General features: G+C 39.8%; 1 long non-coding RNA gene and 1 pseudogene across 3 annotated transcripts in view; one reads left to right on the forward strand and one right to left on the reverse strand.

Moving 5' to 3' along the window:
• LOC109563719 (uncharacterized) overlaps positions 1–25,807 on the reverse strand; it is a 273,799-nt gene that overhangs the window by 33,478 nt on the left and 214,514 nt on the right. For all 3 annotated transcript variants that reach the window (XR_011568371.1, XR_011568370.1, XR_011568372.1), the window contains one exon: positions 12,118–12,211. This is a non-coding gene — a long non-coding RNA (uncharacterized lncRNA). The remainder of the gene's footprint in view (positions 1–12,117; positions 12,212–25,807) is intronic.
• Positions 23,976–25,571, forward strand: LOC109563718 (cytochrome b-c1 complex subunit 2, mitochondrial pseudogene; annotated as a pseudogene).

Raw genomic sequence — 25,807 nt, forward strand, 5'->3', positions numbered from 1 at the left:
TTCTAGCCCCCAAAGCCATCTCAGACCACACAGTAACCTGAAGCATGAAAGCCAGAGCTGAGGATGAAGAGCATTGACGAGGAGCTTGTATTTCTGATGAAAATGAGGATGCATCAGATAATGGTGAACTGCCTGCCTCCAGACTTCTTTTTACATGAGGAAGACTTCTATCTTGTTTAAGCTATTATTTGGGGGTATTCTCTTACTCGCTGAGGTGCAGCCAACTTAAACTATATAATATATATGATAACTGTGTGTGTGCTCAGTCACATCTAACTCTTTGTGACCCCTGGGACTATAGCCCACAAGACTCCTCTGTCCATGGTATTTCCCAGGCAAGAATATTGGAGTAAGTTTCCATTTTCCCCTCCAGGGGATCTTCCCCACAGGGATCAAACTCGTCTCCTGCATTGGCAGGAGGATTCTTTACCACTGAGTCACCAAGAAAGCCTCATAATTAATAATAAATGTTTTTAAATTGAATTATAAAACATCATGGGGTTAAAGACATAATTCTAAAAGAAAAACAAAAACAAAACATCTGACTAAAAGTCTTCAATAATTTCAATTTAGATGAATTGGAAATTAATAGCAAAACTTAACCATATATCATTTGGAGTACGTGTTTAAAACTATGTTTTATGTTACCATAAATTAGATATATGTCATAGCTTATTTTTAATTAGCCTAAATTAATTTTGCCATCCCCACAAAAGTTAAGTGTTTACAGAGAAAACTTTTTGTGATGTTTACAGTAAGATTTGAGTCAAGTAAAATAACCTGTTAGTTAACTCTCAATCCTGAGTATTGCTAGGTGTGTGCATATGTGTGTGTACCCCTCTATGTGTATGTATGTGCGTTATATTTAACAGATTTTATTCAAAGTTTTAAAACTTTCAAAAGCACAGACATATTGAATGAATACTTGGAGCAAAGTAATACTCAATAAGAATCAAACTAAACATCCATCAACAGAGGAATGGATAAAGAAGATGTGGTACATATATACAATGGAATATCCAGTTCAGTTCAGTCACTCAGTCATGTCCGACTCTTTGCGACCCCATGAATCGCAGCACGCCAGGCCTCCCTGTCCATCACCAACTCCCGGAGTTCACTCAGACTCATGTCCATCGAGTCAGTGATGCCATCCAGCCATCTCATCCTCTGTTGTCCCCTTCTCCTCCTGCCCCCAATCCCTCCCAGCATCAGAGTCTTTTCCATTGAGTCAACTCTTCACATGAGGTGGCCAAAGTACTGGAGTTTCAGCTTTAGCATCAGTCCTTCCAAAGAACACCCAGGACTGATCTCCTTCAGAATGGACTGGTTGGATCTCCTTGCAGTCCAAGGGACTCTCAGAGTCTTCTCCAACACCACAGTACAAAAGCATCGATTCTTCGGTGCTCAGCTTTCTTCACAGTCCAACTCTCACATCCATACATGATCGCAGGAAAAACCATAGCCTTGACCAGACGGACCTTGTTGGCAAAGCAATGTCTCTGCTTTTCAATATGCTATCTAGGTTGGTCATAACTTTTCTTCCAAGGAGTAAGTGTCTTTTAATTTCATGGCTGCAATCACCATCTACAGTGATTTTGGAGCCCCAAAAAATAAAGTCTGACACTGTTTCCCCATCTATTTGCCATGAAGTGATGGGACCGGATGCCATGATCTTCGTTTTCTGAAGATCATGGCATCGTTTAAGCCAACTTTTTCACTCTCCTCTTTCTCTTTCATCAAGAGGCTTTTTAGTTCCTCTTCACTTTCTGCCATAAGGGTGGTGTTATCTGCATATCTGAGGTTATTGATATTTCTCCCGGCAATCTTGATTCCAGCTTGTGCTTCTTCCAGCCCAGTTGGATAAATAAACACACTATTGATACTATGTATAAAATAGGTAGGGCTTCCCAGGTGGTGCTAGTGGTAAAGAACTCACTTGCCAATGCAGGAGACATAAGAGATGTGGGTTGATCCCTGGGTCAGGGAGATCCCTTGGAGAAGGGCATGGCAACCCACTTCAGTATTCTTGCTGGAAAATTCCATGTACAGAGGAGCCTGGCGGGCTATGGTCCATAGGGTTGCAAAGAGTCAGACACAACTGCAATGACTTAGCACAGATGGATAATAGATAACTAATGAGAACTTACTGTATAACTCAGTGAACTCTACTCAGTGCTCTATTGTGACCTAAATGAGAAGAAAATGCAAAAAAAGAGGGGATGTATGTATACATACAGCTGATTCACTTTTCTGTACAGGAGAAACTAACAGAACATTATAAAGCAACTATATGCCAATAAATTTTAAATAAGAAAATCAAAAAACCAGACTCAACTTTGAGAATGCTACTTTAGCAAGGATGTTTTCTGTCCTGGTATGTTAGATCTCCAGTAACTCTATATTATATTGATAAAAATGCCTCAAACACCCTTCCTATCATTAATCATAAATCCTCTCTCTGATCAACTTCCCCAAATTACAAAATTATACAACAGGGATGTAGAGGAACTAGATACTACTATGATTGGGTAACTCTAGAAAGAAGTCCTCCAAAACTGTTAAGCCATAAAACTTCAAAACTTTTAGGATTTAACATAATCCATGATTGTTCATCTGAAATGTTGGTTCATGAAGAGCTGTGCTTTGAGAGGACATGTGCGAAAAAAGATGCTCATATTATAGTTCATGTTGTTACTGAGGAAACAGCAAGGCCATATCATATATACAAAGAAAGGCATAAAATGTTCTCCAGAAAATTGTATGATTTCAAGAGTTTGGAGGTCAGAGGATAGGGGGTAGGCCATACATCATGATGTTAATATTTCTAGTTATTGATGAAATCCTTGCCATTTTTTATACAATCTCCTTAAACATCTATGCTTACATAGATATTAACATACAAGAAGGACAGTGAAGAAATTGTTATAAAATTTATCAAAATACCAAGGGGCTAGAGCTAATATCACAGTGATGATTAATAATGACATAACCATATGAAGTTACTATTATTTACCCACTTTAGAGATGAGTAAACTAAGGCTTTACAGGCATTAGGTAACAGGGCCTTCAACATACTTCAATTAATTTGAACCTAGGTTTCTGGAAATCTAAATATTTTTCTGTCTGTTATGCCACACACTGAGCATACTGTCTTTGCCCTCAAGGAACAAGAGTAAACCCTAGGGGAAAGAAAATACCACGTACAAACACAACGGGACAAGTGGCATGACAATAAATCCCTGGTGGCTCAGACGGTACAGTGTCTGCCTACAATGCAGGAGACCCAGGTTCAATCCCTGGGTTGGGAAGAGCTCCTGGAGAAGGGGATGGCAACCCACTCCAGTATTCTTTGGGGCCTCTCCGGTAGCTCAGACGGTAAAGCGTCTGCCTGCAATGTGGAAGATCTGGGTTCGATCCCTGGGTTGGGAAGATCCCCTGGAGAAGGAAATGGCAACCCACTCAAGTACTGTTGCCTGGAAAATTCCATGGATGGAAAAATTACAGTCCATGGGATCGCAAAGAGTCAAACACGACTGAGCAACTTCACTTCATAGATGGAGAGGAGTAGAATAACACACTCCTGAGGTGGAGGAGGTAAATCTAGAAAGACACAGTGAAAAGAGCATCTGAATAGACTCTTAAAGGACAAATTGTGGGAGACAGAAATGAGAGGTATTCTAGGTCTGACAGTATGAATGAACAGAGTAAAAAAATTATAAATGACTTGTACATAACAGTTTCCTGATGCCAATCACTGTCCTAACTGCTTTATATCCACCAGCTCATTCATTTAGTTTTCAGCATAAACCTAGGAGACACCTACTATAGCTATCCTCACTATAAACGAGAAACTGAGGCACAGAGAGGTTAAGTTACTGGCCTAAAGTCACATAGCTAGCAATAAGTAGAAGCAAGATACAAATCCTGGGTATCTGGCTTAAAAGCCTACACTCTTTACTCCTCTCGGCAGTGAAGATATTTCCTAAGAATTGAAAGATAGACAGGGATTGGTAAACTGCAGAAGGAAATAAAGGGTGAAAACACTAAACAGGTAGATGGAGGCCTTGAACGTCATTCTGAGGCTCTTCATTCTCACCCTGTAAGCAGTGCAACTCTCTGAAAGAGCAGGATCACATTCAGGATAGGGTTTGGAATAATTTCTCAGTTGGTTCTGTGAAAAAAAATAAGCTGAAAACAAAGTAACAGAGGCAGAAGTCTCAGAAAAATTACTGGAAATGTTCTTTGACAATTCAGTGAAAAACGGAGGACTTGAGCCAATCTCAGTTGTAAGAAAAAGTTTGTATAAAACAAATCATCATCATCAAAACTTCTCACTGAAGTCGCACCTCCCTTTTGGATCTGGAAAAGCACTCTATAGAAGTGCTTTATGTAATCTTGTCAATATTTTCCACAGGATCTTGCTTTTATAGCTATAGATTCAGTTCTGCATCTATGGTCGTTTCTGAAATCCTCCAATGGTTTCCCAAAATGTTCTTTTATGGGTGGCTTTTTTCCACCACTAAAATCAGAAAAGGACCTATATCTAATAACAGAGTTGGTTTTTCTAATGAGGAAGTGCATGGGTATACTAAGATGACTTAACAACTGATTGTTCAAAAGCCTGAATGAAATAATATGTGGAAACTGCTTAGGATAGGGTCTGGCACCTAATGGGCTTTGCAGATGGCTCAGTGGTAAAGAATCCACCTGCCTGCCAATGCAGGAGATGCAGGTTCAATCTTTGGGTTGGGAAGATCTCCCAGAGGAGGGAATGGCAACCCACTCCAGTTTTCTTATCTGGAGAATCCCATGGACAGAGGATCCTGGAGAGCTACAATCCATAGGGTCACAAAGAGCTGGACACGACTGAATGACTGAGCATGCAGGCACACTGGCAAGTAATAGGCACTTAAAATTTCCTCCCTGTCATATTACCACTATTATTACTAGAGCTTCACTGGGTCCTGTTTCTTCAGCCCTAACTCTTCAATAATGAGTACTGTGTCTCTGACCAGTCACTTCAGAGGAGGGTGTCACTCAAGGGACTTACAGTCACGGTGACACACTAGTTCCTCCTCTTGAAGTGCTTCCGGTGTTGGTCTTGTTGTTTCTACCAGAAGGTCACTCACCTATGTGATCAGAGTATGTTAGGCGCTCAGTAAGTGCAAAACCCTCTCCCAAATGAAGGAGCGAGGGTATGTCCCTTCCACTCACATACCAGGTAAACAGAAGAAATGGGGAAAGAAACAGAAGCGGAATCTGAAAAATAAATTATTTTAAAAAGAGACTAATGATTATAACTTATACACTGCATGTTTTACATATATATATTATATATATATAAAATATATATATAGCTGTACAAATCTATATAAGAAAATAATGCAAACTGAGGCAGGTTCTTTGCGGAAGAAAATCTATGAAATCATAGAAAATCTAGATACTGGTTTCTGCCTCTGGTTCCTGGCACAAAGCTCCTAAAACCCTTGCAGTTTCCTAAGTGATAAGAGCATTAGGAGCATTTTTTGGTCAAGTGTTTGGTCTTGGACCTCAGTCTCTGACACAGTTTCTAAATCCCTTAGAATTTCATGGGAGATCGGAGTGTCTTTGTTCTAATGAGGCCCCTCTTAGTGGGCTCCTGGATGGCTTCAGGATGGGGCTGGTCACAAGAGCAAGCCATGATTAGGAGCCAGCTCCTGGTGGCTCAGATGGTAAAGAATCTGCCTATAATGCAGGAGACCTGGGTTCAGTCCCTGGGTCAGGAAGACCCCCTGGAGAATGGAAGTGCAACCCACTCTAGTATTCTTGCCTGGAGAATTCCATGGACAGAGGAGCCTGGTGGGGCTACAATCCATCAGGTCACAAAAAAGTCGGACATGACTGAGTGTCTAACACTTTCACTTTTCAGGTAGGGAGAAGGACTAGACAGTCACGATTTACTGATAATAGGCAATCATGTCCCTACATGATGATGCCTCCATGAAAATCTGTAATGGGTTTGGAGAGCTTCTGGGTTGGTGAACACACCCACAGGCCCAGAGAGTGGTGCACACCCACTCCACTGGGATAGAAGCTCCTGTGTGCCTGGCAACCTTCCAGACTTTGCCTTATGTACCTCTTCATCTGGCTGTTTATCTCTATCTTTTCCTATATCCTTTACAATAAACCAGTCAACTTAGGTGTTTTCCTGAGTTCCATGAGTCATCCTAGCAAATTATGGAGCCCAGGAAGGGGAATCCTGATTTATAACTTATTGGTCAGAAGCAGAGGTGACAACCTGAACTTGTCATTGGCATCTGAATCACTGAAGTGAGGGACAGTCTTGCAGGACTGAGTCCCCAAACTGTCAGTCTATGCTAACTCTGGTTAGTGCTAGAATTGAAATAAATTGTCAGACACCCACATGGTGTCAGAAAATATCTTGGTGTGACACATCTGGTCACAGGAGTGTTCTGTGTGAGTAGTAGAGGAGAAATACAGGAATATTTTTCCTTTTAAATGAGAGCTTATCTGAAAAAGGAAATATGGCTATATATGTATTGGTCTAGGATTTGTCACCAAAAAATGGAGATATTCTTACTAAGCCCTTTTGAAAATCAGATGCAATGAATTACCTTCAGAGTTTATGCCTAGACCCTTAGTAGGGTTTGCAGAAAAGTGTAGTAAGTACAATGTTGTAAAAGGGATTAAAAAACACATCATTTCAATAAAGATGTTACAGTTTACCCAATATTCTATAGACAAAACAACAAATAAGAATAACTTGTATAAAACAAACTATGTTTTTCCAGAATGCTTTCACACAATGAAAAATATAGTCAAGAATTATATTCTACCTAAGAATCGAGTCATATTTGGTTATCAAGGAGACTAACCTACCCAAATTTAATAGTATGGGAAAATGTCTAGGCTCAAATATCAGGTTGATTAATAATTAAGGAAAAAATCTAAATTTGAAGGAAAAAACTAGAGTGTTATAATTTTTAAGAAGGCCAGTATAATTGCTTCTTGCATTATGCATTAAGTCTTTTACAGCCAGCTTATATTTGGATTACATTTCTCCAATTATAATTTTCTTCCTAACTGACCAAGGTGTTTATCTGAGTCTCTCTTTCTTAAATTTTGTTATGATTCATTAGTGACTGCATAATATCTAATTAAGATAATCATTTAAAATCTTAATATAATCTAACTCATAAGAATGAGTTTAACACTACAGGCAACAAATAATGTTACAGGCACTAAGATAAGACAACAAAAAAGATCAAGTTAACACTGTGTTGTGCTATGTGCTTAATCTCTCAATCGTGTCTGACTCTTTGCAACCCTATGGACTATAGCTCACCAGGCTCCTCTATCCATGGGGTTTCTCCAGGCAAGAATACTGGAATGGGTTGTCATGCCCTCCTCCAGGGGATCTTCACAACCCAGGGATCAAACCCAGGTCTCCCATACTGCAGGCAGACTCTTTACCATCTGAGCCACCAGGGACATTTGAGCTATTCAATTATATATCCAAATATTTTAGATAATTCTCCTTAGCTTTGCAGGGCCATGGGCAGAGCCCTGAAAGCAAACTCGTCCCAATTAGACCATAAAATTGACATTCCCTACATAAATTCTAATGATATATATAAATATATCTTGAAGGCTGCATCATTTGTCACAGAGCTTCTGTTTCACAGTTCAAACCTTTTCTCTAAAATTTAAAAGTATTTAATAGATTTTAAAATATCTAGTAAAATTGCATAGATATTAACATAAACAAATACAAAAGCTCTAATGACAAGCAAAATGTATAACCACCAAACTTTAATACCCAAAAAGCCAATAAATCAACTGGCTCTTACTAAGATCTTACCCTGCCTACAATGCTAGGTGGAAAGATATCATAATACATAATAACTACATTCATTCAAAATTTAATAGTGACGGTTGATGATATAATTTTGAATTTAATATTAACATATACCTAAAAATGTAAAGTATCTGGAGTCATATGGTTTAAGAAATTAGCAGAGAAGGAGGAAACAATGAAAGTTCAGGAGGAAAATTGACAAAATGTAGAATTTTTCAGAAAACCTCAGATATGCAGATGATACCACTCTATTGACAGAAAGTAAAGAGGAACTAAAGAGCCTCTTGATGAGGGTGAAAGAGGAGAGGCTTAAATCTCAACATTCAAAAAACTAAGATCACAGCATCTGGTCCCATCACTTCATAGCAAATAGATACGGAAAAAGTGGAAGCAGTGACGGATTTTATTTTCTTGGGCTCCAAAATCACTGCAGATGATGACTGCAGCCATGAAATTAAAAGACACCTGCTCCTTGGAAGGAAAGCTAAGACAAACACAGAAAACATATTAAAAGGCAAAATATCGCTTTGCAGATGAAAGGCCACATAGTCAAAGCTATGGTTTTTCCAATAGTCATATATGGATGTGAGAGTTGAACCATAAAGAAGGCTGGGCACGAAGAATTGATACCTTCAAATTGTGCTCCTGTAGAAGATTCTTCAGTCTCTTGGACTGCAAGGAGATTAAACTAGTCAATCCTAAAGGAAATCAACTCTGAATATTCATTGGAAGGATTAATGCTGAAGTTGAAGCTCCAATACTTTGGCCCACCTGATGTGAAGAGCCAACTCATTGGAAAAGACCCTGATGCTGAGAAAGATTGAAGGCAAAAGGAAAAGGGGATGGTAGACGATGAGATGGTTAGATAGCATCACTGACTCAACGGACGTGAATCTGAGCAAACTCTGGGCGATAGGGAAGAACAGGGAAGCCTGGCATGCTGCAGTCCACAGGGTCTCACAGAGTCGAACACAGCTGAGCGACTGAACAACAATAACAAGGATTCAGACAGCATCTCCAGAAAGATAGATCTTTTTATCTCTGTAGCAGAGTGCCTGTCAAGCAGCATTTGCTCAATAAATGTTTGTGAAACTAAATTCAGTTGCTCATCATATGAAAAGACATTTCACTGAATCAAAGTACACCATGCACAACTGGAAGAATGAAGGAAGAAGAATCATGTGCAAAGAATTCTAACTCAGAGACAGGTGGCAGTTTGGAGAGGCAAGGTTGAAGAGGTCAACTTTTGATCATTTCTTCCTCCTTTAAATGTTCTCGGCTGCCCACACCTAAGTTTTCTAATGTTTCTTTCTTGAGTGTTTAGTCTACGGAGGCAGTCCTGTGCCAGTCCCAACTATGATAAGAAGCACATCAACAATCCTAGCCCTTCTACCTGATGGAACTTAAAGTTAAGTCATCCTCATAGAAAGTCAGAGCGTCACTCAGTGACACTTGTGTCCAGCTCTTTGCGATCCCATAGATTGTAGCCCGCTGGACTCCTCTGTCCATGGGGATTCTCCAGGCAAGAATACTGGAGTGGGTTGCCATTCCCTTAAACAGACCCAAAACCCAGTGACTTTATTAGCAACTAGAATGTACTACTGCTGCTTTGTCTGTACCAGATTCTAGACCTGCCCTCTAGGCGGAACCCAGTATCTGGTCTGCCCTTTACTCCCTTTGGGAGCATCTCTTGCCTCTTCTTACTTGTGATCAGCTACACCACTCTGTCTTCTGTAGACTAGAACCTGATGTGTTCACAAACTACTAGTGTGAACCAGTGAGTCCTCCTGCCTTACCCCATGCTCCCTTTGTGCATGACTGGCTACTCTACCTGCAGAGCAGCCCCTTAATAAAGGCTCTGTCTCCCACCTTCTGCTGTGCCTGCTGTGTGAATCTGGATTCATGCCTCAACACTCTTCAATCCCGGACTTCTGTGATGTGTGACTACAAGCAAATGTTTTTGTTTTGTCCCTAGGCAGTGAGGCTTGGCAGGAATGCTAAATTGGAATTAGGTTTCAGAGAGTCTTGAATGCCACATGAAAGGAACTGGGAAACGTCTGATAATCAAGGGAGAGTCTTTGAAAAATTTGGAGTGCAGACATGGCACAGAGAACTAGGTTTTTAGCATGATGAATCTGGAAATTAATTATAGGTTAAAAAAAATACCACCTGCAATTGGTACACACAGGCTGGTTGAGCAAGATGAATTCACTTTTCTTCCCGTGACATATGCCATTGTGATGATGGCCATCTTTTTCTGGACTTAATTAAAAGTTCTAAAATACCTAAAAGTAGCTTGACAAACTGCTAAATTGTTATGGAGAAATTTCAATTAAAATACTATTGTTTTGGTTAAAATCAAGAAAAAGCTATATATGGAGAAAATAATCACTAATGAAAATGTGATTGCTTTCGAAGTATCTGGGAATAAAACTCATCTGCATATTTTCTGAAACAGAATATTTTTCGAAGGATAGGTCAGTTAGGGATCATCACAAGGAAGCCTAACATGTTAAGTAATGTAATTCTGTAGCAAGGCTTCAGAATAGATGTATTGTATTCTACCTTCCAGAGAAGGCAATGGCACCCCACTCCAGTACTCTTGCCTGGAAAATCCCATGGATGGAGGAGCCTGGTAGGCTGCAGTCCACGGGGTCGCTAGGAGTCGGACACGACTGAGCGATTTCACTTTCACTTTTCACTTTCATGCATTGGAGAAGGAAATGGCAACCCACTCCAGTGTTCTTGCCTGGAGAATCCCAGGGACGGGGGAGCCTGGTGGGCTGCCGTCTCTGGGGTCGCACAGAGTCGGACACGACTGAAGCGACTTAGCAGCAGCAGCAGCATTCTACCTTCACTGTCATGGCTTCCCTGGTGGCTCAAACGGTAACGCGTCTGCCCGCAACGCGGGAGACCTGGGTTCTATCCCTGGGTTGGAAAGATCCCCTGCAGAAGGAAATGGCAACCCACTCCAGCACCCTTGCCTGGAAAATCCCATGGATGGAGAACCCTGGTGGGCTACAGTCCATAGGGTCCCAAAGAGTCAGACAGGACTGAGCAACTTCGCTTTCACTTTAACTGTCATAAGGTACTCTAAACTTAAAAGTTGGTTGAGAGGACTTCATACCTACTCACATACATGAGTTGGATTTCATGTACGTGCTTTTTATCACAATAATATAAAAATCAAATTGTCTCATACTTTGGGATGAAGTGTGTTAATGTTTTCTTCTGTGAAGAAGAAAAATATAACCTGTATGAGAGAATATTTTTTCTAATCAAATTATGTGACACTGTTTTCTTCTGAAATGGCTTTACTTTGATTTTCAAACTAATAAATATTTTCAGTATATACAACAGTATTTTTAACATTATGATAAAAAATCTAAAACATTAAATTATCAATTTTCTGTTTAAATAAATCGTATGCCATGTATTTTTAGACTATTTTAACTGAATATCTGTCCTGTTAAAACAAGACAATTTTAAACACAGGCATAGAAACTTTCAATACTTCAGAAAGCAATGAGTTAGAGGCAGAAAAACCTAATATGTCTGACTCCTAAACAGCAGACTTTGCCAACTGGTTTGTTATTTCAATTCTCCAATTAAAATTGATTCATGTTAGCTATGTTGTTAATTATTAGTAGAAGTGAAAAATGCCTTCATCTTTTCCCTAGATTTATTTAGTCTAGGATTTGAGTACATAAATCCTTTTTTCAGTCTCACCCAACTAAGTTACAACAGACTCCACATAATTATATACCTGAGAAAATTCAGTGTAATTTATGTGAAGGTTAGAGCTAGGGAATTCATGCTAAATAAAAAGGATTTTTCCCAAAACCCCATGTCCTTATTATTTTGGAGTGTTAAAAGTCTAAAGGCAGGACTATTTGATTGATCCTCTTTTCCTAAATAGAAGACCATGGAACCACCTGTGTCACTTTGCTATACACCTAAAACTAATACAACACTGGTAAATCAGCTATACTTCAACAAAATGTTATTTGTTTTGGGGGAAAAAAATTACTTCCATGGGAGATGAGATCTGATCTTTGAGTTTATCACTCCCTATCTTGAGAAATAGATTACATTGTTTTTTTTTAACCTCACTGAAATCTCTATTGATATGCTTTTCTTTGGCTTTGTATGGAATGCCTAGGATATGGTAGATTCTAAATAGTTACTGATTAATTAACAAAACAGAACTAACATTTTTGTGTGACTTCAGGTATTCATTTTGTCAAATAAAGACGTACCTTGGATTTTGTAGTGAGATAGATTAGGATTCCATTCCAGGCTCAACAGCTTACTAGTCATGTGTTCTTGGGCTAATTACTTTCATTCCCTTTCCTGTCAAATGAAGATAATATATTGAGGTTACTGAAGATTGCATTAGATAAAATAAGCATTGAACATGGTGCCCAGTAGATGTGTAAATGAATGAATCCCCCTCAAAACTCTAAGAGGGTAGTGTAGAGAAGGCAGAAAACTAAGGTTCAAAAAGTTGAACAAGTTGCACAGAAAATAAGTAGCAGAGTTGGGACCCACACCCAGCTGTGAGTGCCTGCAATCTGAAGGATGTTTCCACTGTTGTTGCAAGAAATGTTAGTGGCATTCTCCATTCCAATATTTCCTTAAAGGATGTATGTTAGTGAACTCCAATTCATTTGTCATATTCTGCCTCACTGGAAATCTCTTTAGGTTGGAGTTAGTATCATTTATTAACATTTCACACACTGCCCAACACATTTATAATTGGATGGTATGATAAATGATCCTGTACAAGCCAGCATACTAACATCTTTGACCTTCCTCTGACATTTTTTATGCAGAATTCCTTTTAAGTGCCTCGCATACTGTTTGATGTGCCCTCTTTTAAAGCAGATACGAATTGATCTCGACATCTTCATTGTCTAAGCTACCACCTGACTATAAATTAGCACTTCTAGAATCTATTATTTCATTATTTTATTCACATCACTCTTAAAATAGGTACCACATTTGTATCTAATTGTTTGTTTGTTTCTTTTTATTACCCACCTTTTTAGCTTGATTGTGAACTCTCAAAGATTGGAACAACTTTCTCATCTTTTTATATGTAGCAGCTAGCATGGTGGGCTGCCATCTTCAGTCAGACACGACTGAAAGTGACTTAGCAGCAGCAGCAGCAGCAGCAGCATGGTATTTGGCACATAGCTGATGCTCATTAAGTACCTAAATCAACACTACTATCACAGTTTATAATAGTTATGCTTTTATTATTCTTTATTAAGAACCCCAGAGAGTGATAATTATCTATACTTTTATGATCCTGTCAGTTTTATAATCTCTCACCTAGAATTTTGTTTTCCCCATCTCATTATAGAAATATTCAGAATTCTCAAGCAGCTATTACAGAAATTGTTTGGAGTTTAAGCCACATTTCCTTTACCAGGCAAAGGAATATACACAAATTCCCTATATATGTGTAAAGTGTCAATGTTCATAAAACATAATGCTTAATCAAGAAAGCCTCTTTTGGAACTCTTAGTCTTGATGTGATGAGGTAAGGGTGGGTTGGGGCAAGCAGGGTATATGTAGTCAAGAAGAGAGGCACTGATTTCTAGTTATATGATAAGTAATTTCTGGAGATGTAGGTTTGTGACATTGTACAGGAGACAGGGATCAAGACCATTCCCATAGAAAAGAAATGCAAAAAAGCAAAATGGCTATCTGCGGAGGCCTTACAAATAGCTGTGAAAAGAAGAGAAGCGAAAAGCAAAGGAGAAAAGGAAAGATATAAACATCTGAATGCAGAGTTCCAAAGAATAGCAAGAAGAGATAAGAAAGCCTTCCTCAGCGATCAATGCAAAGAAACAGAGGAAAACAACAGAATGGGAAAGACTAGGGATCTCTTCAAGAAAATCAGAAATACCAAAGGAACATTTCATGCAAAGATGAGCTTGATAAAGGACAGAAATGGTATGGACCTAACAGAAGCAGAAGATATTAAGAAGAGATGGCAAGAATACACAGAACTGTACAAAAAAGATCTTCATGACCCAGATAATCATGATGATGTGATCACTGACCTAGAGCCAGACATCCTGGAATGTGAAGTCAAGTGGGCCTTAGAAAGCATCACTACGAACAAAGCTAGTGGAGGGGATGGAATTCCAGTTGAGCTATTCCAAATCCTGAAAGATGATGCTGTGAAAGTGTTGCACTCAATATGCCAGCAAATTTGAAAAACTCAGCAGTGGCCACAGGACTGGAAAAGGTCAGTTTTCATTCCAATCCCAAAGAAAGGCAATGCCAAAGAATGCTCAAACTACCGCACAATTGCACTCATCTCACACGCTAGTAAAGTAATGCTCAAAATTCTCCAAGCCAGGCTTCAACAATATGTGAACCGTGAACTTCCTGATGTTCAAGCTGGTTTTAGAAAAGGAAGAGGAACCAGAGATCAAATTGCCAACATACGCTGGATCATAGAAAAAGCAAGAGAGTTCCAGAAAAACATCTATTTCTGCTTTATTGACTATGCCAAAGCCTTTGACTGTGTGGATCACAAGAAACTGTGGAAAATTCTGAAAGTGATGGGAATATCAGACCACCTGATCTGCCTCTTGAGAAATTTGTATGCAGGTCAGGAAGCAACAGTTAGAACTGGACATGGAACAACAGACTAGTTCCAAATATGAAAAGGAGTTCGTCAAGGCTGTATATTGTCACCCTGTTTATTTAACTTATATGCAGAGTACATCATGAGAAATGCTGGACTGGAAGAAACACAAACTGGAATCAAGATTGCTGGGAGAAACATCAATAACCTCAGATATCCAGATGACACCACCCTTGTGGCAGAAAGTGAAGAGGAACTCAAAAGCCTCTTGATGAAAGTGAAAGTGGAGAGTAAAAAAGTTGGCTTAAAGCTCAACATTCAGAAAATGAAGATCATGGCATCCGGTCCCACCACTTCTTGGGAAATAGATAGGGAAACAGTGGAAACAGTGTCAGACTTTATTTTTCTGGGCTCCAAAATCACTGCAAGTGGTGACTGCAGCCATGAAATTAAAAGACGCTTACTCCTTGGAAGGAAAGTTATGACCAACCTAGATAGCATATTCAAAAGCAGAGACATTACTTTGCCAACCAAGGTCCGTCTAGTCAAGGCTTTGGTTTTTCCTGTGGTCACGTATGGATGTGAGAGTTGGACTGTGAAGAAGACTGAGTACCGAAGAATTGATGCTTTTGAAGTGTGGTGTTGGAGAAGACTCTTGAGAGTCCCTTGGACTGCAAAGAGATCCAACCAGTCCATTCTGAAGGAGATCAGCCCTGGGATTTCTTTGGAAGGAATGATGCTAAAGCTGAAACTCCAGTACTTTGGCCACTCATGGGAAGAGTTGACTCATTGGAAAAGATTCTGATGCTGGGAGGGATTGGGGGCAGGAGGAGAAGGGGACAACAGAGGATGAGATGGCTGGATGGCATCAGTGACTCGATGGATGTGAGTCTGAGTGAACTCCAGGAGTTGGTGATGGACAGGGAGGCCTGGTGTGCTGCGATTCATGGGGTCGCAAAGAGTCGGACACGACTGAGCGACTGATCTGATCCTAACATACAGCATGGTGACTCTAATTAACAATACTGCATTGCAAATTTGAAAGTTGCTGAGATTCAATCTTCAAAGTTCTCATCACAAGAAAAAAATTGTAACTATGTGAAGTGAAGGATGTTAAGCTGAACATATTGTGGTAACTAATTCACAATATATACATACATAAATATCACTATATTGCACACCTTAAACTAATCCAATTTTATAGTATGTCAATTCTATCTCAATTAAAAATGGTAAAAGAAGAATGAAGATGAAGAGGAGAGAGACAAAGGACTCCCAGCAGTTTTGGGGAACTATGGTGATGGGTTGTGGATGGAACACGTGTCAGCTTTTCTTATCTTTTCTGATGTTCCTTGGGCAATTCTGACCCCATAGTAAAGTCTATATCTTTTGATCCTTCCCCTAACTATACAAAGAATAATTTCCTTAATTGAAAGAAGATGTGTTACTTTACATAGTTTTTAAAGGATAAAAGAAGAAATTTTAAGAGTAAATAAAAACATTTTATCAAAAAAAAAAAAAAAAGGTAGAGACTAGAAATAAGTAATTTATATAAGGGACCTTCTATAATAAAATTTAGCATTATTATACTTAAGAAATATTACCCAGGAAAATTGTTCCTCTGAGTCCTGTAAAGGAAAATAAACTAAATTAGCTATAAACTATAAAGGCTAAAAATATATAAAGCTAAATATTCTAATTAAGTAAAACAGAATAAAGTTAATGATACATATTTCTTCTGGTAATTGAGAATTAATAATAAAAGATAGGAGATTTCCTATTGTGTTGTTTAGTCACTAAGTCATGTCCAACTCTTTTGTGAACCCATGGACTGTAGCCCACCAGGCTCCTCTGTCCATGGGATTTCTCAAGCAAGAATACTGGAGTGGGTTGCCATTTCCTTCTTCAGGGGATCTTCCTGACCCAGCAATTGAACCCATGTCTCTTATGTCTCCTGCATGGGCAGGTGGATTCTTTACCACCACTTAGGAAGCCCTGAGATTTCCTTTATGAATGTCAAAAATATCCAGCTGTTGTAGGACTTGAATTACCTAAATGTCTCCCCCAAACCCCTCAAACTATACAGATTAAAAACTACTTTGATTCTTCTTGATTGCAGCCTCCAAAAAAAGTAGGGAACCCTCTGTCTTGGTCACCAGCATGCCCGGCACTGGTTCTCATGTGACTGCACTGAACCAGAGACAACACTGCATTCCCCACTATATGTATTTCAATCCTTTAGTAGATATTCAGTTTAGTTAGATTACTTTGATAAAACACGATATTAATGAAAACGATGGGTATGAGGTGAGGTTTTGTTGCTTGTTTTAGACAATCTCTTGAGTGTCAGTGCTTTATACACCAGGTTCTGAGCCCTTTACAGGATTTTCTGCCCCATCCTCCCCAGCCCAGGGGAGTGCTCAGTCTAATTTTCTCTGTCCCCTCCATCCTTTCAGTCTCCCCCATCCTTGCCTCTGGAAGATAGAAGGTCATCATGTATAAGGATGCATCAAAACTATGCTGACAGAGAGATCAGTATCAGTAAAAGAACAGTTGGTTCTTGTTACAGATGTCCCACTGTGATGAAGTGTAAAGATCCGGGGTAATTTAGAAATAAACGAGCTTTGGCTACAGGGGGACAGAATTTAGGTAGAGAGAGGCAAAGAAAGGGGAAACAAAGGTGAGAGAGAGATAGGAGGGCTTCCAGTACCCACAGGAAGTGACACTGGCTCTAAGAAATGACCCTGAGGGGACATGTACAAATTGTTTGTACTGTTCTGGACTCTACATATATTTCTAAGTAGCTGCGCTAGAGATCAGGTCTCTCTGGGGGATGAATTGAGGCAATAACTTTTTCCAGCTATTGCCAATATATATATATAGTCTGAACGATTTCACCCACATAACTCTACGGGTCAGGTCGTTACTTGCACAAAACAGCTAATAAAAGGGAACAAGTCAAGATTTGCACTTCGTGTCTGTATGAATTCCAAGTTTGCAATATTTTCTCTCTATATCTTGCTGAACGTTTTATTTAGGAGGTGGAGAAAGGCAGGAGCAGAGAAAAGAAAGGCCAAAAGGAAGAGATAAAACAAGTAAGAACTAATTTGAGCTTTTTCCAAAAGAGCAGATCTCGGTAGAGTTCAAAGTTACAGTTGTTTGAGAAGAGAGAAGAAAAATTGATCAGTGGGAAGTCAAAGAGCAGAGTGAAAACCCTGTTGTCTAAGAGGAGGGGGATAGCACAAAATTAAAAATACCTTAGTGGCAACTTTTTTTTTGAATTTTCCATAAAGTTGGAGTGTCCCTTAGTGTCCCTTTCAATTCTATTGGCTAAATCCATAGTGAAAGTGAGTGAAAGTGAAGTCACTCAGTCGTGTCTGACTCTTTCCCACCCCATGGACTGTAGCCTACCAGGCCCCTCCGTCTATGGGATTTTCCAGGCAAGAGTACTGGAGTGGGTTGCCATTGCCTTCTCCAGGAGATCTTCCCAACCCAGGGATTGAACCCAGGTCTCCTGCATTGTAGGCAGATGCTTTACCATCTGAGCCACCAGGGAAACCTATAGAGTTTATACCATGTAACTACACTAATTCTGCCCAGCCCACTCCAGCTCCTCTCAGATCACTTTCTCCTCTCTGCCTAAGGGAAGGTTTTCAGAGAGATAGTTAACTTCCTCCTCCCAACAGTACTGGTGATTTTATACAGATGTGATTGATTGAGATTATACCCTTCAGGGTAGTAAAGAACTCAGCAATTAAGATGGTTTATGCTAACATAACGGAGAAGGCGATGGCACCCCACTCCAGTACTCTTGCCTGGAAAATCCCATGGACGGAGGAGCCTGGTGGGCTGCAGTCCATGGGGTCGCTAAGAGTCGGACACGACTGAGCGACTTCACTTTCACTTTTCACTTTCATGCATTGGAGAAGGAAATGGCAACCCACTCCAGTGTTCTTGCCTGGAGAATCCCAGGGACGGGGGAGCCTGGTGGGCTGCTGTCTATGGGGTCGCACAGAGTAGGACACGACTGAAGCGACTTGGCAGCAGTAGCAGCAGCATGCTAATATAAATACTATTTCATGCAAGGCATTGCTCCCAAAAGCAACTATTACTATAAACTTTTGGAGTGTCTGTTCCAAAAACCAAGTTTCATCAGTCCTCTTTCAATTGTGTTTATTACTATCTTCCAATGAAAGAGTCTTTACACAGTCTTGCCCAGTCAATAAACAATAAAGAAAAGCCTAATGATCATTGATGAACATGACAAGGAGATGTGTACCTAATCCAAAAAGAAGCAAAAAGCTACTTTCCCTGAAAGAGGATCTTGGAGGTTTTCTTGCCCTTCTAGAAAAAAAAAACAAAACACTTTTTAATTTAGAAGAGAAGGGATTCAGTATTAGTTAACATTCTTTCAGACACCCCATCTTTCACTGGAACAAAGTCTAGACCATCTGGTATAAGTTATTCATTATATTATTTTTATTCAATAAATAAAAAATATTTATTAAATATCTGCAGAATGACATCCTATTGAGAGACTGGGCAAACAAAATAACTAAGCTAAAGAAATCTAGTAATAAGCAGTAGCCAAGAGCTCAAATTCATTATTAAAATAAAGCTATAGTCAACTCTATAATATATAATGGTTCATGCACAGCAAGTTATAAAAGTGAAAGTGAAAGTCACTCAGTAGTATTCAACTCTTTGCAACCCCATGGACTGTATAGTCCATGGAATTCTCTAGGCCAGAATACTGGAGTGGGTAGCCATTCCCTTCTTCAGGGGATCTTCCCAACCTAGGGATCAAACCCAGGTCTCCCACACTGCAGGCAGATTCTTTACCAGCTGAGCCACAAGGGAAGCCCAAGAATACTAGAATGGGTAGCCTATCCCTTCTTGAGCGGATCTTCCCTACCCAGGAATCAAACCAGGGTCTTCTGCATTGCAGGTGATTCTTTACCAACAGCAAGTTATAAGATGGGCTCATTTTCTCATGGATGGTGGTCAATTAATCAGCCATTGATTGCATATTCTCACCAATTACCAATGCCTTATTACTAATTGACCAGTCCCTGCCAGTTAGAGAAATAGATAGATACATAGATACATAGATAGACAGTTATAGGTGACACCATTTTGCTTTGTATTGATCTAATGAACCCACTTAACATGAGCAAAAATGCTTTGAATGAATCCATATGTGTAAGATGAGTACATTCGTAGAAAAAAAGAAAGAAAAAAGAAGAAAAATACATGTATCAGACTTGCATTCTTCAAAGGTAAAGATAGTAAAGACAAAACATGATTTTTGATCACCTGAAGGAATGAATTCAATCTTTTCCATCGTATCTCTTCATAATTACTGGAATCTACTTGGGTACATTTTGCACAGCATCTAATATATCTGTGTTGTTGCTTAAATATAAAACTAACAATAATGGCTTTTGTAATAAGAATCATAACCTTGAATAATTAAGGAAATCATCAGAGTTTTGGTTAGATAACATCATCATAAACCAAACAGATATTTCTTCCTTTAAATCACCAAGTGCCAATGGATCTTACAAAATAAAGTATTATCCTTTTGCTTCTAGTGGACAATATTAAGTACTTCCACAGGAATGGTCTAAATAAAATCTAGCCTTGGGGCCCATTAGTTCACTATTGGGAGCTGGTATTGTGTGAGTATATGAGATCCTAGGGAGGTTGTGCAGAACAAGAAAAGGCAAGTGTCAGGCAAATTGAATCCAAATGATATTTGAGTACATGGCACAATTCTCAACTGATCTAACAGCTCAGGTGACATAAGCACAATTGTTTCTACTTCATTCATTCCTTTGGGATGAGTAACTCACTAAAATTTAAATTCCGCAAAACATCTTCCACCATAAAATGAACTGTGGCCATTTTGACCTCTTACAGTAGGATTTAAAGCAATGAGTTAAAAAAGAGAACTATCTATAAAGGAAGTTTCTACAATGCACCTCAGGCACACTGGATTAAAGCAAAATACAACCATTCTCCACTCTTTTTTTCTCTTTACATACAAACTCAGTTATTCTGCTATAAATTCTCTCCTTTTCCTGAGCCAGATGCTTTCTGCTTTTCATCCACTATTTATCAATCCTCAAACAACTAATTCCAATGACTAAAAGAGACACATGGGAGGGGAGGATGGGGAGGCTAATCCAGGAAAGAAAGGTTTAACGTTGTGTTACTTTCACAAAGAAATACTAAGCCTTCCTTACACATAAGGCAAGGGTCTCTTCTATCTGTTGTATTTGGGGAGAAACAAAGAGTGACTCTAAAATTTCTGGATTTTTTTCTCTCCTTTCCCCCTCTTTTTTTCTAAGAAGACCCATCTGCCCACTTTCAGGTTTGCATATTGACAAAGGAAAAAGCACAATCCTAAACCCCCATGAAAACAAAGTTCTACTCTTGTCGTTTCCTGTATCACATAATTTTTCTTTAACTTACAGTTCCATAATGAAGATCTGCCTTCATGAAGTCTGTCCTGTGGAACTGTAACAATGTATAAGAATATGGGAGTGACTAGGAAAGAGGGCACTGCTATCTATGGGACAGAGGGTGCACGCCTGGACTAGCTGGTCTCCACGAGCCCTAGAGCACAACATAACACTGTACCAAGCACTGGGCACAGAGCTTCTGATTCTAACTAGAATAAGAAAAGTCTTCATGTAAGAAGTCTCTTAGCCCAGCTACCTTGACTGATTCACAAACCGCTTATGATCCTTTTGGATTTATTCTCTAGGATCCAATAAGAGATGGTTCACAAGGTAAGACGTTTTGGAGCATGCTAATAGCTCCAAAAACAAACCAGGTAACAAATCTGGTCCCATGAAGAGCCAGTTTGAAGATCTCAGCCATTACAGTAGACAACAAATGATGGAATTTCCCCTCAGAAACTATTGAAGTTGCTGTTAAAACTCAGGAACCCCAAGATTACATTCCACAACATCACAACAGTCTTCCTTCCACCAGTATAAGCATCACAGTGTTTATTATTACTTACCGCAAGGGTAAAAAAAAATTCATTTCTTATATGTTTCTACTTTATTCAAATAGGCTGATCCCTCCTTATTGAAAGTGACTCAAGAGAAGCTGTTAAAACCCTCCATGTATACTATAATGGGCTTCCCAGGAGATGGAGTGGTAAAGAACCTGCCTGCCAGTGCAGGAGACACAAGAGACACGGGTTTGATATTGGGCTGGGAAGATTCCCATGGAGGAGGGCACAGCAACCTACTCCAATATTCTTGCCTGGAGGATACCATGGACAGAGGAGACTGGCAGGCTACAGTCCATAGAGTCGCAGAGTCAGACACAACTGAAGCAACTTAGCACACACACGTGTACTACAATAAATATCTTCCAAGACATCGTATGGTTCCCAAATCTAAGTTTAAATAGCTTTTACAATGAATAATTTCCCCTTTGAAGATAGTAAATTATAACTGAACAATGTAAGTAACTCAAATCCTTAACAATTCTAAAAAATGAAAATTACTCTTATATATAAAAATTCTAAAATAAATTCTGCCACCACATAATTTCTACTCTACTTTATATCATATCATTTCTGTAATAACATTAACCACAAACTTATGTATATCTTCAGTATCTAAAAAAATCAACAGAGCTCTAATGATGAATGTGTGTGGTTTGCACTTATCACCAAATAATTCATTTAGGGACAGTGAGTTAGCTGCATAGTTTAAAGAGGGCTCACTCTCAAGTAGAAATACTCTGTAAGATGCATTACAAAAGACGATGGGTTTTTTGTTTAGCTGTCATTTCCTATGATTTTTTATAACAATGAGTTAACATATTAACAGTTACTATGGCATTGGGTCCCATCCCTTCAGGCAAATAGATGGGGAAAAAATGGAAACAGTGACAGATTTTATTTTCTTGGACTCCAAAACCACTGTGGATGGTGACTGCAGCCATAAAATTAAAAAACACTTGCTCCTTGGAAGAAAAGCTATGACAAACCTAGACAGCATATTAAAAAACAGACATCACTTTGCTGACAAAGGTCCATATAGTCAAAGCTATGGTTTTTCCAGTAGTCATGTATGGATGTGAGAGTTGGACCATAAGGAAGGCTGAACACCAAAAAATTAATGCTTTTGAATTATAGTGCTGTAGAAGACTCTTGAGAGTACCTTGGACAGCAAGGAGATCAAACCAGTCAATCCTAAGGGAAATCAACCCTGAATATTCATTGGAAGGACTGATGCTGAAGCTGAAACTCCAATACTTTGGCCACCTGATGCAAAGAACTGACTCATTAGAAAAGATCCTGATGCTGGGCAATATTGAGGGCAAGAGAAGGGTGTGACAGAGGATAAGATGGTTGGATGGCATCATTGACTCAATGGACGTGAGTTTGAACAAACTCCAGGAGATGGTGAAAGACAGGGAAGCCTGGCGTGCTGCAGTCCATGGGACCGCAAAGAGTCGGACACAACTGAGAGACTGAACAACAACTCTGTGGCATGCACCTCAGTGAATTTCAAATGTTCACTCATAAGTATAAGAATATTTGTGAGCGCTTGATAAAAGTGAAGATTTCTAGGCCCTCCCCCTGGGAATCTGACTAGGTAGAAATGCCAGAAAGCTGCCAAAAGACTCAAGATCATTCTTTGCAGCACAGTTATAGAAACCTTGACAACTATGACTTAAGAGTGGCGTGAAGGGGTTTTGTAAGCAGAAGGGTGCTTCCAATCTGAGGCAGAGGCCAAATAAAAGATTGATAGTAACTGTATTAAGAGAGTTAATTGTTTAAATCTTGGCTCCTTTGAAGACAGCCAAGTCTCTCTTGGCTTGGGAAGAGATTCAGTTTTCTGAAGAAGCCCTGGGGAAATCACAGGCTTCTCCGTTGAACTTGGCCTGAATCCCCTTTAGTCCAAGGAGCTGAGCTGAGCAGGGAGACAGGCAGCCCAAAAGCATAGACAGTTTTCATTGTGTGGGTCACTGACCACAGCTGCTGCAGCACTTTCAGAGACAGGAAAAGCGAGTGGGGAAGCAATTCCATAGGCAGCATGGTTGGTCAGCTCACCTTGCGTTACTGACTAGGGCCTCCAGGTTAAAAATGGTGGCGGGCCTGGCACCTTTTGCAGAAGGAGGGCAACAGCAATCCGGCCACAACCCAAGGTGAGTGATGCCCATGGCCAATGTGGAGCAAGCAAAAACCAACTGCCTGTAGTTGAGTCAAAACTAATCAAAACTAAATATCAGATCACAAATGGGAACCAACTTTGTGGTCTGTGTGTGAGGACAGACTTATTTGTTCCCAGAATTCCTCTTGCTCAGTCCCTGGGGGAACAGGGAGGAGGTGGACAATCTCTCTATTTAAATCATATTATTTATGGCATTCTGTGCCTCGTTAATAACACTGTGCAGTGAGCTCTCCACTGTCATCACTAATGCTACTCAGGCTTATAGACATGTTTGTTAAGGGCATTTAAAAAATAAAACTGCCGCCACCATCTTGCTTTCCTCTAAGGCGGCAGTGACCGAGGCTCAGAACAATCTTGAGCAATGAAACTGTTAACCAGAGCCGGGTCCCTCTCGAGATTTTATTCCCTCAAAGTTGCTCCTAAAGTTAAAGCCACAGCAGCCCCTGCAGGAGTGCCTCCACATCCTCAGGACCTTGAGTTTACCAGGTTACCAAATGGTTTAGTGATCGCTTCTCTCGAAAACCATGCTCCTGCATCAAGAATTGGTTTGTTCATTAAAGCAGGCAGCAGATATGAGAACTCCAACAATTTAGGAACTTCTCATTTGCTTCATCTTGCATCCAGTTTGACTACAAAAGGAGCTTCATCTTTCAAGATAACCCGTGGAATTGAAGCAGTTGGTGGTAAATTAAGCGTGACTGTCAACAAGGGAAAACATGGCCTATACTGTGGAATTCCTGCGGGATGATGTTGATATTCTAATGGAGTTCCTGCTCAATGTCACCACAGCACCAGAATTTCAACGCTGGGAGGTAGCTGCCCTTCAGCCTCAGCTAAGGATTGACAAAGCTGTGGCTCTTCAGAATCCACAGGCTTACGTCATTGAAAATTTGCATGCTGCCGCTTACAGAAATGCCTTGGCTAATTCCTTATATTGTCCTGATTACAGGATTGGAAAAGTGACACCAGTTGAGTTACATGACTATGTACAGAATCATTTTACAAGTGCAAGAATGGCTTTGATTGGACTTGGTGTGAGTCATCCTGTCCTAAAGAAAGTTGCTGAACAGTTTCTGAACATAAGGGGTGGCCTTGGTTTATCTGGTGCAAAAGCCAAGTACCATGGAGGTGAAATTCGAGAACAGAATGGAGACAGTCTCGTCCATGCCGCTCTTGTAGCACAGAGTGCAGCCATAGGAAGTGCAGAAGCAAACGTGTTCAGTGTTCTCCAGCACGTCCTCGGTGCTGGACCACATGTTAAGAGGGGCAGCAATGCCACCAGCTCTCTGTACCAGGCTGTTGCCAAGGGAGTTCACCAGCCATTTGATGTTTCTGCTTTTAATGCCAGTTACTCAGACTCTGGACTCTTTGGGTTCTACACTATCTCACAAGCTGCATCTGCTGGAGATGTTATCAAGGCTGCTTATAACCAAGTAAAAACAATTGCTCAAGGAAACCTTTCTAATCCAGATGTCCAAGCTGCCAAGAACAAGCTGAAAGCTGGGTACCTGATGTCAGTGGAGTCTTCTGAGGGTTTCCTGGATGAAGTTGGGTCCCAGGCTCTAGCTGCTGGTTCATACACGCCGCCATCCACAGTCCTTCAGCAGATTGATGCAGTAGCTGACGCTGATGTCATAAATGCTGCAAAGAAGTTTGTTTCTGGCCGGAAGTCAATGGCAGCAAGTGGAAATTTGGGGCATACACCTTTCATTGATGAGTTGTAATACTGAATCCCATACTGCAGGAAAGAACTGAACGTTTTGTGAACCCAGAGCAGCAAATACATGAAAGTGAAAAGTCTCTAATGTAACATTTATCTTTTCTTCCAGTGAGAGGAAATATAAAGCATAAATATAGGTAATTGTTCCCAACTGACCTAAAGTCAATAAAGCATTCTATTTTTAAAAAAAAATAAAATAAAATAAAACTAGTAACTGCAGACTTAAAAAAGTATTCACAACTTAAAAGTTGAGAGTTATTATTTTATTCAGTGGGAATTTTTAGGACTCAGTGGGAATTTTTAGGACTTAAGACATAGAGGCAGCATCTCAGGTAACCCTGAGGGAACTGCTGCAAGGAGGAGTCAGGTTACAAAGAATTTTTGCAACAAAGGGCAAGTAGTCTGACATCAAAATA

Source organism: Bos indicus, chromosome 9 (genome assembly GCF_029378745.1).
Source record: "Bos indicus isolate NIAB-ARS_2022 breed Sahiwal x Tharparkar chromosome 9, NIAB-ARS_B.indTharparkar_mat_pri_1.0, whole genome shotgun sequence".
In the NCBI taxonomy this organism is placed as follows: Eukaryota; Metazoa; Chordata; class Mammalia; order Artiodactyla; family Bovidae; genus Bos; species Bos indicus.